Below are 15,078 nucleotides of genomic sequence, written 5' to 3' on the forward strand. Positions count from 1 at the left end.
CCTGCATCTGAGGGTCCCCGGAGGAAGGTGGGTTGTCCACGGAAAAGACCATGAGAGGCAGCGGACCATCCACATCTCCCAGGTCACCTGGCCTGGCACCTGGCCCTCATGCGCAACAGCAGCACATCATTCACTGACATTCTCTGCCACATGGACTTGCTGGTCACAGTCTGACCAATGATGACCAACACTATGGTCTTGACTCTGATGCCTTCAAATGCCAAGGATAGCATATCCCCCTGTGAACTTTGGATTCTATGCACCCGTTAGAGCACCTTATGTCATCTACCAAAACACGCACCCCAATGAGAATAAAACAATTTTTTTGTCATGAGATGTTGCCGTCATTTTGCATTAGTCCACAACATACGTGTGTGTTAATGTCAAACTATGCCTCAGTGTTGAACCAACTTCAGCCATTCATACCCTGGGATCTGAGTCCGGTACAGGACACACATGAGTCACAATGTATGATCCAATACAGCCTGGGAGCCCAATACTCACCCGTGATGGCCTCAAGGTGCTGAAGGGGGGGCTTGAAGTACTATGCGCACACACCAATCAGGAAGACGATGATGAAGGCCTACAGGTCATGGCTCATGTGGAGGTTCCCGGGGAGTGAGTCCCAGGTATGTTTGGCCATGTGGGAGAACCATCTCCTTCATGCTGGAGTGTTGTGGATGTGAAGAATGGTGGCCAGGCCAAGTTCGGATGCATTGAGTTGGGCCAATGGGGTCTTGGACGACAGACGTACAAGGTTGGTATTGGGCTCTGGGGTTGTTGACTGCCTCCTGAGTGTGTGTGAAGAGTGTGAAGGTCATCCTGCAGCACACAGTGATCCCTTGCAGCTATCTCAGGTGGACGGTGATGTTGATGGGGTGCGGGATGTTGAAGCTGAGTTGTGCAGATGCACCCTGGATGGGGACAATTTTCCCGTGAGTTAGGATGTACTTGCTCCGTAGAGGGCGGGGCAGTAGCTGACACGGCTGGTATCGTGGACTTGGGGGATGGTCTGTCTTTCCTTGGAGTGGATCTATCAGAGGATCATGTGCATCATGCAGAGGGTGCTACAGCATGAGGTACAGATGATGGTGATTTGCATGGCAAATGTGAGTGACAAATCCATGATGCACAACATCTTGTGTGCGTGGCCACTGGGTGCTTGTGTAGGGCCCCTGCGGGTGGGACACAAGGAGTTGAGCCAGCTGTAAGGGGACAATCCTCCGATGCTTACCTCAGTCCTGTACAAGTTCAGCCTCAGGTGGCTGATGTTCAGCCATTCATCCACGGACCTCATGCCTTCTTCAATGTTGGAACTGGCAATGGCTGGGTCTTTGGTGAGGGTGAGGAGCACCTGGGTGTCAATGGCATACGACATGATGATGAGGTTTTGTGCGCATGTGATGGTGGAGAGGGGGGTCCTGGACACATTGAAGATTGACACGCTGAGAGATGAGCCATGTGCCAGATGACGCCACTATACCACATGCTGAAGGCTTGAGTCCCACTACCATGGCCTTGCTGGTGTACGGAGCCGGTGTGGAGCAGGAGGGACATGTTCTGGTTGGTGTGACAGGGCCTGGAAGGAGAGGCAGCACTGTGTAGGCAGTTGGAGTTGCACACTCAGCATGCAAAGGTGTCATGTCTGCACTTAGGGAATGGCTGAGAGCAGGCGGTTGAGTTTCGGATAGACATTGCTTGGAGGTTGGCTACAACCTCAGACTGTAGTGTGATGTGGGTCATGCAAGGACATGAGGGTCATGCAATGTGCACGTTGCATGTGCCGACGGTCCTGCCTTTGGCACCGCGTGTACCCAACAGTGGCACAGACAAGGTGATGACAGCCAAATGAATGGCTGGAGGTAGGCAGGGAGGAGCATCTTTGAGACTTGTGTGTTGCCGAATCCCGCCACTTTGCGGGCCCTTGCTGCAGGGGCCGCAGCAGCAGGTGGTATGTCCTTGAAACTATGCCAAAAGTAGCACACAAAGACAAGGATGTCAGAAAGGACAAATGCAACAGGCGTAAGTAAAGGAAGGAGTGTCCGGTTACCCATGGAACACCCAGAGAAAATGGATGCACAATCACCAATGATGACTGACACAGGATCAGGAAACAGAAGGCCGAGCCGCGCACAGGAGACACACCCTCAGCAGGCGTTGACGGCCCGTCGTTCTGTCGTAGGGACCAACATGCCCAAATACATACACAACCATGGACTTCATGCACAATAGAGATTCTGACCCATGAAGACCAGCATGCATGTAGCCAAACTACACATAGACTCATATGCACAATCTTTGACAACTATGCCAGAGATGCCGCATGCAAAGTGGCAAGAGACCTGCATTGACAGAGATGAGGCACCTTGGAGGGTGAGGAACCCCTTTATTACTCAGGCTCACACTAAGGGAAAAGCATCAATATGAACAGACACACAGGTCATTTGGCTGAACATGTGGGACCTACACTGGACACCCCCTTCACAACACAGATGTAGTAAATCCTAATGGCCTGGCACACAAGTTAAGGGAATGAGCCAAACACCCCCTTCTGCACACGGAGAGGCTGCAATTCCCCATTGAGCCTGTTATGGGGATGTCCCACACCATGTCCACCCGTAGCATCCCGTATGTTTCTGAGGGAAGTTATACACACATTGATGCCTTCATCAGAATCCATTAACCATTAAAGATGACTGTCATGAAGGTAGAATATCAATTCATGGGAGTCATGCTACATGTCATGTGCCCCATGGTGAGTCGACATGTATGCATCGTAACCCAACATGCACAGGAGCAGTCCCCACACATTCCAAACACCTGACAACCCCAAAATGTCTTGCTGCAAACCTCACCCAAAATGACTTTTCCACATGTCCGTGCATGGAACGCTAATTCGGCACACGTTGCAATACTCATGAGTAATAGCAGGAGGCCAATGATGACACGACCAGACAACATGTGCAAGAAGCTGTGGATGACAGACACACAAGCAGTCAGCTAAAAGAATGTTATCCGCATACATGGTCATTTACTCTACAGGAATAATGTTGTCACCATGCGATTATAAAAATTAGGGTCACAGCTAAAATGATTGGAATGACATCATCACTCGAGTGACACATCAGAACACACATCTAAGTCACTTAGCATACAGTCAGCTGGACACACACCCAGACCCAGTGACTCACCATTATGAGAAGAAGTTGCGTATGAGCTGACTCCGGATATCCTCCTCCTCCTCCTCAATTGCCTCGTGACCAAGACCTTCATCCTCCACGGGTGGATGTTCCTGCTCATGCTGCTCCAGGATGAGTGGCACTGCCTTCTCCACTGCCATGTTGTGCAGCATGCAGCACACGAGGAAGATTTTGCAGACCTTCACCGGTGCATATGGGAAGGACCCGCCTGTCTTGTGAAGGCACCGGAGTCGGCTCTTCAGGAGGCCAAACATCCTCTCAATCACTCGCCTGGTCTGCCCGTGTGCATCGTTGTAATGGTGATCTGCAGATGATCTGGGGTTGCGGAGAGGCGTCATCAGCCATGGCATGTTGGGATAGCCAGAGTCACCTACATGGAAACATCATGTAAAAAAGTGGGTCAGGAGATGCCGTAAAATACAAAGATACCGCAAAACACAGGACAAACAGAGTATACTCACCAACAAGACATGCTTGTTCATTGTGCAGCCGCAGCATCATTTCTGGCACCCTGCTACACCTCATGATGTAGGCATCGTGTGCTGACCCTGGAAAACGTGCACAGACATGGGAAATCAGCATGTTAGCAAGACACACCACAAGGACATTTATAGAGTGGTAATGTTTACGGTTGCGATAGGCGACCTCCTGTGCCTGTGGTGGTACAAAAGCCACATGTGTCCCATCAATGGACCCAATGACATGGGGCATCCCTCCCAGGGCATAGAAATCACCCTTGACACCTGTCAACTCCTCAGGAGTCGTAAAATGGATGAATTCATCCAGGTGCTCCAACATGGCTGCCAAAACATCATGCAGGACACGGCTGAACATCGTCTGGGACATGCCACCAACATCAGCTATGGTGAATTGAAACGTACCTGTGGCAAAAAAATGTAGGGCTGCCATCACCTTCATCTTGGGGGTCAGCGCAGTAGGATAACTGTGTCGCGGTTGGAGGTGTGGTGCCAGCCTGTTTGTCAGGTCCTCAATCAACTGTTGGGTGAATCTGTAACGGCGTATGCAGTCACATTCCCTCATGGCACCCAAGTCTGGCATTGGTCTGGGGACAGGCGGTGCCCTGCAGAAATTGTGAATAAATAACGAAGAGTGAGAACATAACAACATCAATGTCAACGAACTGAGCACATGCTCAACTGCTAATACGCATCTGCTAAATACAGAGTCTGGTCTGTGCAATACATCCAGGACATGTATGCCAGCCAGGTGATACTGCTACGAAAAGCCAGCTACACCCGTTGATTGTCAAGTGTACATGACATGCCCTGAAACGAGCTGTGGGCCAGTGTCAGTGAATAGCCAGAGAAATCACAAGAGTGACATATATCCACATTTCAGCATTTTAAGGATGTCATCTCATACAGACAGCTGACGGCAAGCTAGACGCACAGATCACATGGAAGGTCAAATGTACAGATCACACACATTGCGATGAAGGGGTACACGTGTAAACAGAAAACACAGACATTGAGACGACGCAGATATGTCCTCATGTCAAAATATCAAGTTCGATGCATACAGACACACGTTATGTGGAAATCCACATGTGGCGTAGATGTGTGCCATGCCCATCTAGACACAGACACATGTTGGATGCAGGAACAGCAGATGCAGTGGACGGGCAACCAACAGCAAGCTCATGGGAACACATGACACACACATGACATAGTCACATCGGTGCACGCTGGTCGTTAAATGTGAGTTGTCAGTGTCCCTGTCTCTGGCATCAGGACAGTTGCGGGTGGTGGTGACAGTGCCATACCAGTGATGCTGTGCGTGACACGTTTGTATCTCATGCACACATATGCAGAGTGTGAAGGGGAAGTGTGCCACATCGTGCCCCATCACACATGACATGTGTACACAGGTCATCACACATCAATTGTGCAAATACATGAGGAGACATGTGCAATATCACTGCCTGACAAACCTAGGCCCGGCACATGTAGGACAGCAATGACTTGATGTACATCCTTCTGCAGGTCTGAGACCTTCATTCCTTTCGTGTGGGCATCCTATCAACAGTGTAAGCATGTGAAACGCACCGTACACACGCTCTGAGGGCATGTGTATGGTCTGTATCACTAGAGTTGTGTGCCCGTAGGAGGACTTGTGGTATGGACCGTACACACGTACGTGTACTACCAGTGCCTACACGTACGTGTAGGCACTGTGAGTACACGTATGTGTAGGCACTAGTAGTACATGTACGGGTACGTGTGCTACCAGTGCCTGCACGTACGTGTACTACCAGTGCCTACACATACGTGTAGGCACTGTGAGTACAAGTACGTGTAGGCACTGGAAGTACACGTACCCGTAGGTGTACTACCAGTGCCTACACATACATGTAGGCACTGTGAGTACACGTACGTGTAGGCACTGGTAGTACGGGTACGTGTACTACCAGTGCCTACACGTATGTGTACTACCAGTGCCTACACGTACGTATACTACCAGTGCCTACACATACGTGTAGGCACTGTGAGTACACGTACGTGTAGGCACTGGTAGTACACGTACGGGTACGTGTACTACCATTGCGGACACGTACGTGTAGGCACTGTGAGTACACGTACGTGTAGGCACTGATAGTAAACGTACGGGTACGTGTACTATCAGTGCCTACATGTACGTGTCAAACGCACTGTGCAACTGGTGCCGTAGGGGTACGTGTGAAACGCACTGTACCTGTGTGTGGATTTGAAAATTACATAGGGGACACATAAGGGACAAGTATTAGGCACTAAGTGCATGCTGGTTGTCATGGATACAGAATTTTCTGTTCAAATTTTCCATCAGGTGGCCTGGAAAAGTCAGTTGGCCACAAAATACAATGTTTCAAAGTGGTTGTTAAATTGACATGATTCTGAAATTTTGAACAATGCAAATGCTGTCACTGGTGTATGTGGAAAGGGATTGGAGTAAACGTAAGATGCGAATGAATCTGACCAATCACTATGTACTCCTCCAAATGAATGCGTCTCAGCAAGACAGATATAAGTCAGCCAGAACCCATGAGAGGGCACTTGCCTGCACAAGTTTCCTGTCGACAACACTGCTGCTGTCCATGCTTCCTCTGGCACCATATCAAGGTCTGTGGAGAGGGCCCAGCCATTCACCCAGGAGGAGAATGAGGCATTGCTAGATGTCATCCTCCCACAGTACCCCAGCCTGTATAGGAGACCAGGAGAGCAGGTGAGTGCTGACTCCACTAGCTTTGACTGTGCACCTTTTTTGTGACTGTCACTTCTGGCATTGTGTCTAGGTGTGACAGACATGCAATGTTGTTTAGAGTGGGTCCCGGGGGGGGAATGGCTTATGTCTCCCATGCAGAGCATGATGTAGTTCATGTGTGCACTCATCACTTGCATTGTGCTTACTGTGACATTCACTGCATAGTGCATGACACATTCAGCCTTGCTAATCCTTTGTGGCATTTTTTGTCTATTGTCCTGAGGTGATTCAGTGGTCCCCCTGGTGTGACAGGTGACTGTTCCAACAGATGTGTGTGAGTTGAGTGGAGCTGTGGTGAGAGTGTCCAAGTGATGTGTACGCCCCCTGGACATTGATGTGTGTGAATGTTCCTTGTCATGTTGGTGAGTGTCTATGTGAAGTGTCGCACCACAGCTGCATGGAGGAGGCAACAGCTCTATCCATCTGATGTGAGAAGTAAGCCGTGCTGTGTGTCTGACTTGCTGAGCTAGCCCCACACCTGTGACACCCCACAGGCAAGTGGCACATGTGCAGAGTGAGGTTTGTATCCGCTGTTGCCAATGGCATATGATTGATCTGTGCCTGTGTGTGTCTGTGTACTCTGCTGAGGTTGCGTCAGTGGCCTGGGGCATGTAACTGCTTGGAGGTGCTGTCCATCAGCCTGGTGTCTCTTGTGATGCACAGTGTGTGCCATGTTCATGGAGTGTGTCGCACCCCTCATGCCACCTGTGTACTTTACATGCCATGTAGTGCATTCGGGCTTCCACAGAGGCCAATGTCCATATGACTAAGATGCAATTCCTTGGCAGCATCCTATGCCCTGTTCAACATTTCAAAGATGTTCAAATGTGTGTCTCTCTGACATGGAGCAGGTGTAGTGATGTTGTCTCACTTTGTAATCCTCACAGGTAACTGCCTACGCCAAGGTGGAGGGTCGCAGTCGCCGCCTAGCACAAGTGAGAAAATGGTGGCAGGTCATCCGGTGCTGGACCCGGAGGATCGCCCGGGTCCTGCTGGAGGACTCACCTCCACGCCGCCACAGCGGGCGCCGACGCCTGACCCACCAGATGAATCGTGTCCTGGCGGTGGTCTTCCCTGAGATGGAGGGGCGGTTACAGGAGAAACAGCAGCAGCAGCAACGGGGTAGGTACATGTGTGTTTGTTGTGTGTCACCAGCTTTTGGAAGTGCTCAGTCGCCTGGATACACTGCCAGGGTTTATATGTGCAGTGCATATCCTTTTCCCCCAAGTCAACCGGTGCTGTTCTTCCTCTCTTCCCCTCCTTGACATGTGTTCCCTGGTCTGTGTGTAAACACTATTGCACATGGTCATCTAGGCTGCCAGTTAATCCATGTGCACATTGCTTTCTGCATCATGTGTGGGGGTGGTCTGTGACATGTGTTGGTACCTTGCCTGTGCCCTGTCCTGTTCAGTCATTTGGGGGTCCTTATTTGTTGGCACTGATGCTGAGTCTCAACATAGGTGTGTGAGGATTCAAATTAACAGACTTGCAGCATGCAGGACCGATGTTGTGGCCTCAGACATGATGTGCATGAGTGGGAGATATGCATAGTGCCTGGACGTTTGCTCCAGTTACAGTCAGATCATTCCAGGACCATGGAGCAGTGTGCCCACTACAGTCCCCTGAGACACACTTGCCTCTGATTCATGTGTGTCATCCAACACTGTGCCCATTCTCTGTGTGTTCAGCATAGGTTGGCCTCTGTAGCATTGTTCCCTGGCCTCATTTGTATTAATGTAAAGTGTGCTACATGTGTCCACTGGACAGGGTGACCCCATTTGGCTTGTGCATCCTCACACTGGGCAGTGCCTGTGTGTCTATGTACAACTATCTGTTGATGGTTGTTTGTCACAAATATGTGTTGGCAGCCTCACGAGGTGATGAGGAGTACATTTGGGATTTCTTGATGCACATTTTAGTAAACCCAGATTAAGAGGTGTAACTTCTTGATCTGTCTCAATCACATTGTCTCAGGTATGGGGGCTTTGTGCGGGCAAGGCCTACATGTCCAAACCTTATGGCTCTTTGTCAGGTCTGACCTGTGTGTGATAATTGTCTGGACAGACACTCAACATGCAGTGACCCAGTCATGTTGTGCAGGGTTTAATTTTAGTGCTTTGCTGCATGTGTCAAAAGTTAAAATACATGATTCCTGCTCATCCATTTTTGGCACCAGTGTGTGGTCCAGATGCTACGTAGTTTGTTCTTTGTGTGGTTACATCTGTGTGGACATTCTTGCTTGCCATGAGTGTGTCTCCTCAGTGCAGGTGCTCCTTATTTTGACACAATTGCAGGCCCATTATCTTATGCATTGTCCTGTGTTTGGACATGTGTGCCACTCAACATGACAGACAGTGGGTCAGATGTGTTGCCAACTGTGTCATCATGGTACGGATGGCCATGTGACAGGCAGCATGATTCAAGTTGTTAGTCAAGAAGTCTTGTACCCTGGCACTCACTACACTTGTCAACATGTCTTCATGTTTTCAATGCTTGACTTTGATGTTTTGTTGTGTAGGACAATAATGTGCCTGCATGACAGATGTCTCCCACGGAAGTGCACAAGAAACCACCTTTACACTTTCAGGGGACACGCTGGCACATATTAAAGAAAGGCACAGTTCGAATAACACTTTTTTAAACGTAATACATATCCATGTTCCCACAGTGTGGTGGCATTTGGGTAAGTCCTTGGTTGTTGCTGATACCACCTTACGAGTGTCAAGTCATCCAGACCGCTGTGGGGCCATGTAAATGTACTTACTGAAACCCCATTTCTTTCTAACAGTGGCTTGTTTGAATAAGGCTGGCAGCTCATACAATGACTGTGTTAATGTAGTTTTGTGTGCACCTCCTTGTGTGACTTCTTTTATACAGGCACATGTGTGTTCTGTTCACAAAGTGGCACATTCACACATTCTAACCCCTTCGCTGCTGCGGACATTCCGCTGCAGCGCTGGGGGGGGCAGGGGGGCAGCGCGGCGGGCCTGTGCTCATGACGGAGCCGCTCCGTCATGAGCCACAGTTGAGCTGTGCTCATGACGGAACGGTTCCGTCATGACTCCGCCCATTTGCGTTGTCGCCCCGCACAGGCGGGGAAACAGCGCCGCGCAGGCGGAGCGGCCGCCGACAGGATTGTCATGACGGAACCGTTCCGTCATGAGCACACGGCAACCGTGGCTCATGACGGAACGGTTCCGTCATGAGCAGGGAAGGGGTTAAACATGTAGATTGTGTAAAGCGTTGTGATACCCAAGGGATCACAATGTATTTCGTTTGGGTTTCCAAAGTACTCACAGGTCTCTGATTGTGGGGACACCTTCAGCATTGCGGTCTGTTATTTAGCCTTGGGTGCACCAATACTGTTTCGTTCACAGTAAACAAGAGGTGGCATGCCTTCACAGTATTGCTGTGCTCAACTGTTCCCAGACACTAGCTTCTCAGTATAATTCAATATCAAGTCATTTGCTGTTGTGTCCTAATTTTCCTTGTTTCCAAGTGGCATGGTGGGTCAACCAACTGGGGAGTGCAGGGCTTACATATGTGTGGAGTAAAGTAGATGTTACTCATGATGCTTTTCCTGATATGCACTGTGACCTATTCTGTTTGGACTCATTTGTCAGATGTATACAGGTGACTGATTATTTTCTGTATCTTCACCTTTCCCACAGCATCATCGGAGGACACCGAAGGAGACACCTGCACGGACCTTAAGTAGTAATCCAGCACCGGTGCCACCACTGCTGGCAAGTCTGCGGGAGCAAGTGGCACGGAGGGCGAGGGGAGTCAGGCGGAGGACCTGTCTGGTGGCGACACCGACTACGATGCTGACGGGTCTGAGGCTGAACTCCTCGAGGGGACGGAGGCTGCTACAACACCTGGCAGCAGCACAACATCTGTCACCGCCTCCCCCATTCCCATCACCGCCCTCCCAGTTGCTCTGGTCCCTTCTGTCTGTGCAGGGCACCACAGTGTCTCCTTCGTGCCAGGCACCGTACCCTCTGCCCCTGTCCCCCCTGCTGCCCTCACTGCAGAGTCGGTGGACATTCAGTGGCAGTTGCAGATTGGCCAGACATCGATGCTGAATGTCCTCCATGGCCACACCAGACTCCTGACACAGATGGTGTCGTTCATGGAGGGTATGTCAGCAGCGATGTCTGACCCACGGATGTTGCAGAGGTCCATGGACTCTTCACTGACGGCAGCAGTGAGTCTCCTGCAGTGCTTCATCCCCCCCTACCCCTGCACCATCCACACTTCCCACTCCCATGCCTGTCCCATGCACACCCAGACATTCCCAAGCACGCACCCCACCAGACACAGGCAGCACACAAACACGTAAGCGCAAGCACACACCTCCTGGCACGCACACTCAGGGGGATAAAGGCACACCCACTGGGTCAGGGGCACACAGGCATACACACAGCCACAGTGTGAGTCCGCATGCCTCACTACCCAGTCCCTCCAAAGACTCTCCCCTTGACTCCCCTGCCACACAGTCAGACAAGGAGAGCTACTTGGCTGTGGTGGGCCTCAGCCCCACTGGCTCACCAGCCCGCAAACGGGCAAGGAGTTGATCCCTCCCTGTCCACCCCCTCCCCCAGTAGCGCTGCACCCCATCTCTCCGACCCCACCCCCTCCTTTGTGCCTGTGGTTTCTTCCGGTGCAGGGGATACTCTGGACGTCCTGGCAGAAGTGTGTGTAGCGCCGAGCTCACCTCCACCTTTGGCGCTGCCCCACCCCCAGAGGTGGAGGCATCCAGCCCTGCACCCACAAAACTTACCCTTCCACCTACTGTCCCTGTGGTGCCTGGTCCTTCCCCACATGATGCCCCCCCCCAGTTGACGAACCTGAGGGTTCTAATGTGCAGGCAAGCTAGGGGAGACATGTGCCCATGTGTCCCCCCAAGGACTTCTATTCTGGACTGGCAATTGGCCTTTGTGTATAGTGTTGTTGATACAATTTTTATTTTATGCTGATTAAAGCATTTTCTTTTGACTTTGCACACTATTGCATTTCAGGTATTAATGTTGGTGCTGATGCTCCAGGAGTTGGGGTTGTGGTAATGTGTTATGTTTCGGGTAAAGTTTCGAGGCTGATGCTCAGGAGGGGGCTCATGGGATCTGCGTGCCATCACAAGGTCTCTGCAAAGGATCTTTGGTTGTGTGTGTTATTTGTTTTTTGAGACATTGTACCAAGGTGTGTCCCTTCCTCCGTGGCACCTGACATCTTCCCTGCAGAGAGTTGCACAATTGTTCTGCTGACCTGTGTATACATTCACTTTGTTGGTGACGGATCCCTTCAACTATGGCCATGCCTGCTCAGCAATGTCTCCGGCTTCATCGTCTGTGCCATCCTTGCTAGTCGCTGTACTTGTGTATTGAATATGTTGCCATGCCTTCAGGGAGTAATTCTACCTTTTCCGCACTATGCATGTGTGTAATCCCAGCCTAGCACACATATGGTACTTGTTCTGCAGGGTATTTGGGCACCTGACTGTCAATTGTGGCCATTGTATCTATGGGAACTCCACCCTATTCCTTCCATGAGAGACAACATCTTGGTGGCTGTCCCAGCATCTGTACATTCCTATCAGGCCTGGGTTGTGCGTGACAGTGTGTGCTCCCTTTGGCTCTCTTAGTTTAGTAGGCATTGACATGACTATACAGTCTTGTGGCATGATCTCTGTGTGTGTATTGTGCTGCATCCACCAGGGGTGGGTATGCATGTGTCATTTGTCCTCACACCCACATGTGGTGTGTCATGCAGTGGGGGAAAGACATCCATCCTCATGGGAGTGGGACACTGCTGTCAGTGAAGTGTTGTTACGGCACTTTCGACATAGTCGTAAATTAGAGATGCGTACATTCACCCATGGAGTTGTGGTCATCTGATAATGATGTACACACCCCACGTCTCTGTCCACTGCTGGGAGTGATAGGCACCCACCCCTCACATGTCTCTGTCCACTACTGGGAGTGATAGGCACCCACCCCTCACATGTCTCTGTCCACTGATGGGAGTACTCTGCATCCACCCCCATGTCTCTGTCCACTGCTGGGAGTCCTCTGCACCCACCCCCATGTCTCTGTCCACTGCTGGGAGTCCTCTGCACCCACCCCTCACATGTCTCTGTCCACTGCTGGTATTCCTCTGCACCCACACCTCACATCTCTCTGTCCACTGCTGGGAGTCCTCTGCACCCACCCCTCACATATCTCTGTCCACTGCTGGGAGTCCTCTGCACCCACCCCCATGTCTCTGTCCACTGCTGGGAGTACTCTGCACCCACCCCCATGTCTCTGTCCACTGCTGGGAGTACTCTGCACCCACCCCTCACATGCCTCTGTCCACTGATGGGAGTGATAGGCACCCACCCCTCACATGTCTCTGTCCACTGCTGGGAGTGATAGGCACCCACCCCTCACATGTCTCTGTCCACAGATAGGAGTACTCTGCATCCACCCCCATGTCTTTGTCCACTGCTTGGAGTCCTCTGCACCCACCCCCATGTCTCTGTCCACTGCTGGGAGTCCTCTGCACCCACCCCTCACATGTCTCTGTCCACTGCTGGGAGTACTCTGCACCCACCCCTCACATGTCTCTGTCCACTGCTGGAAGTCCTCTGCACCCACCCCCATGTCTCTGTCCACTGCTGGGAGTCGTCTGCACCCACCCCTCACATGTCTCTGTCCACTGCTGGTATTCCTCTGCACCCACACCTCACATGTCTCTGTCCACTGCTGGGAGTCCTCTGCACCCACTCCCATGTCTCTGTCCACTGCTGGGAGTGATAGGCACCCACCCCTCACATGTCTCTGTCCACTGCTGGGAGTGATAGGCACCCACCCCTCACATGTCTCTGTCCACTGATGGGAGTACTCTGCATCCACCCTCATGTCTACGTCCACTGCTGGGAGTCCTCTGCACCCACCCTCATGTCTCTGTCCACTGCTGGGAGTCCTCTGCATCCACCCCATGTCTCTGTCCACTGCTGGTATTCCTCTGCACCCACCCCTCACATGTCTCTGTCCACTGCTGGTATTCCTCTGCACCCACACCTCACATGTCTCTGTCCACTGCTGGCAGTCCTCTGCATCCACCCCCATGTCTCTGTCCACTGCTGGGAGTACTCTGCACCCACCCCTCACATGTCTCTGTCCACTGATGGGAGTGATAGGCACCCACCACTCACATGTCTCTGTCCACTGCTGGTATTCCTCTGCACCCACACCTCACATGTCTTTGTCCACTGATGGGAATGCTAGGCAGCCACCCACCTGCACCCTTGGTGCAGTACACTGCTGTCCTGGCCATACACCCCCCCCAATGTACTGGTTATATGCTGCACCAGGCCCTAAACCAACATTTGTGGCGTGTGTACGCCTTGTCTCACAAATGTACTGGTGCCCTAGGTGTACGGGTGATGCTGTCCGTACCCCCGCATTCATCGGTTGGGTACGGTCCGTACCACGCGTACCCCTACATCACCACTGCAATGGTGGTACGGACCGTACCCACGCTTTGAGGGCGTGGGTACGGTCCGTACCACGCGTACCCCTACATCACCACTACAATGGTGGTACGGACCGAACACACGCCCTGAGGGTGGGTATGGTCTGTACCACCATTGTAGTGGTGATGTAGGGATATGCGTGGTACGGACCGTACCGACGTTCTGAGGACGTGGGTACGGTCCGTACCACCATTGTAGTGGTGATGTAGGGGTACGCGTGGTACAGACCCGTACCCACACTCTGAGGCCGTGGGTACGGTCCGTACCACCATTGTAGTGGTGATGTAGGGGTATGATTGGTACAGACCGTACCCATGCTATGAGGGCATGGGTACGGTCTGTACCACGCGTACCCCTACATCACCACTACAATGGTGGTACGGACCGTACCCACGCTCTGAGGCCGTGGGTACGGTCCGTACCACCATTGTAGTGGTGATGTAGGGGTACGCGTGGTACAGACCGTACCCACGCTATGAGGGCGTGGGTACGGTCTGTACCACGCGTACCCCTACATCACCACTGCAATGGTGGTATGGACCGTACCCACGCTCTGAGGGCATGGGTACAGTCCGTACCACGCGTACCCCTACATCACCACTGCAATGGTGGTACAGACCGTACCCACACCCTCAGAGCGTGGGTACTGTCCGTTCCACCATTGCAGTGGTGACGGGTACGCGTAGACATCCACTTCCGCTGTGGCGGTACGCAGGGATTGATGGACACGTCCCCCGAAGTGACCAGAGGCAGAAGGTAATGTATGTACAGAATATAGTTTTTTTAAATTGGTTAGCGGTTATGTTTCCTGCCCCTCGCCCCCCCTTTGCCCCTGGGTGTTGTTCTGACTTTCTGCGGCGTACGTGGCGGTTTCGGGGCACCAGGTCGTAGGCTAGGAGGTCCGGGATGACACGTAGGATGGGGTCCATGGCTGTCCATCGCGTACCGGTGCTCCTTCATTGCATCGTCCTCAATTTCCCGGGAGTTTTTGGCTGCCGTAAAATATTAGCTGTGCGGAGTGACGTAGGCACGAATCGTACCTGCTGGTCCGTAAAACGCTGCCTGACTACGTCCGGAAGTCACGTACGCGATGTCCCGGATCGG

This window comes from Triturus cristatus, chromosome 2_2 (assembly GCF_964204655.1).
Source record: "Triturus cristatus chromosome 2_2, aTriCri1.1, whole genome shotgun sequence".
Lineage (NCBI taxonomy): Eukaryota > Metazoa > Chordata > Amphibia > Caudata > Salamandridae > Triturus > Triturus cristatus.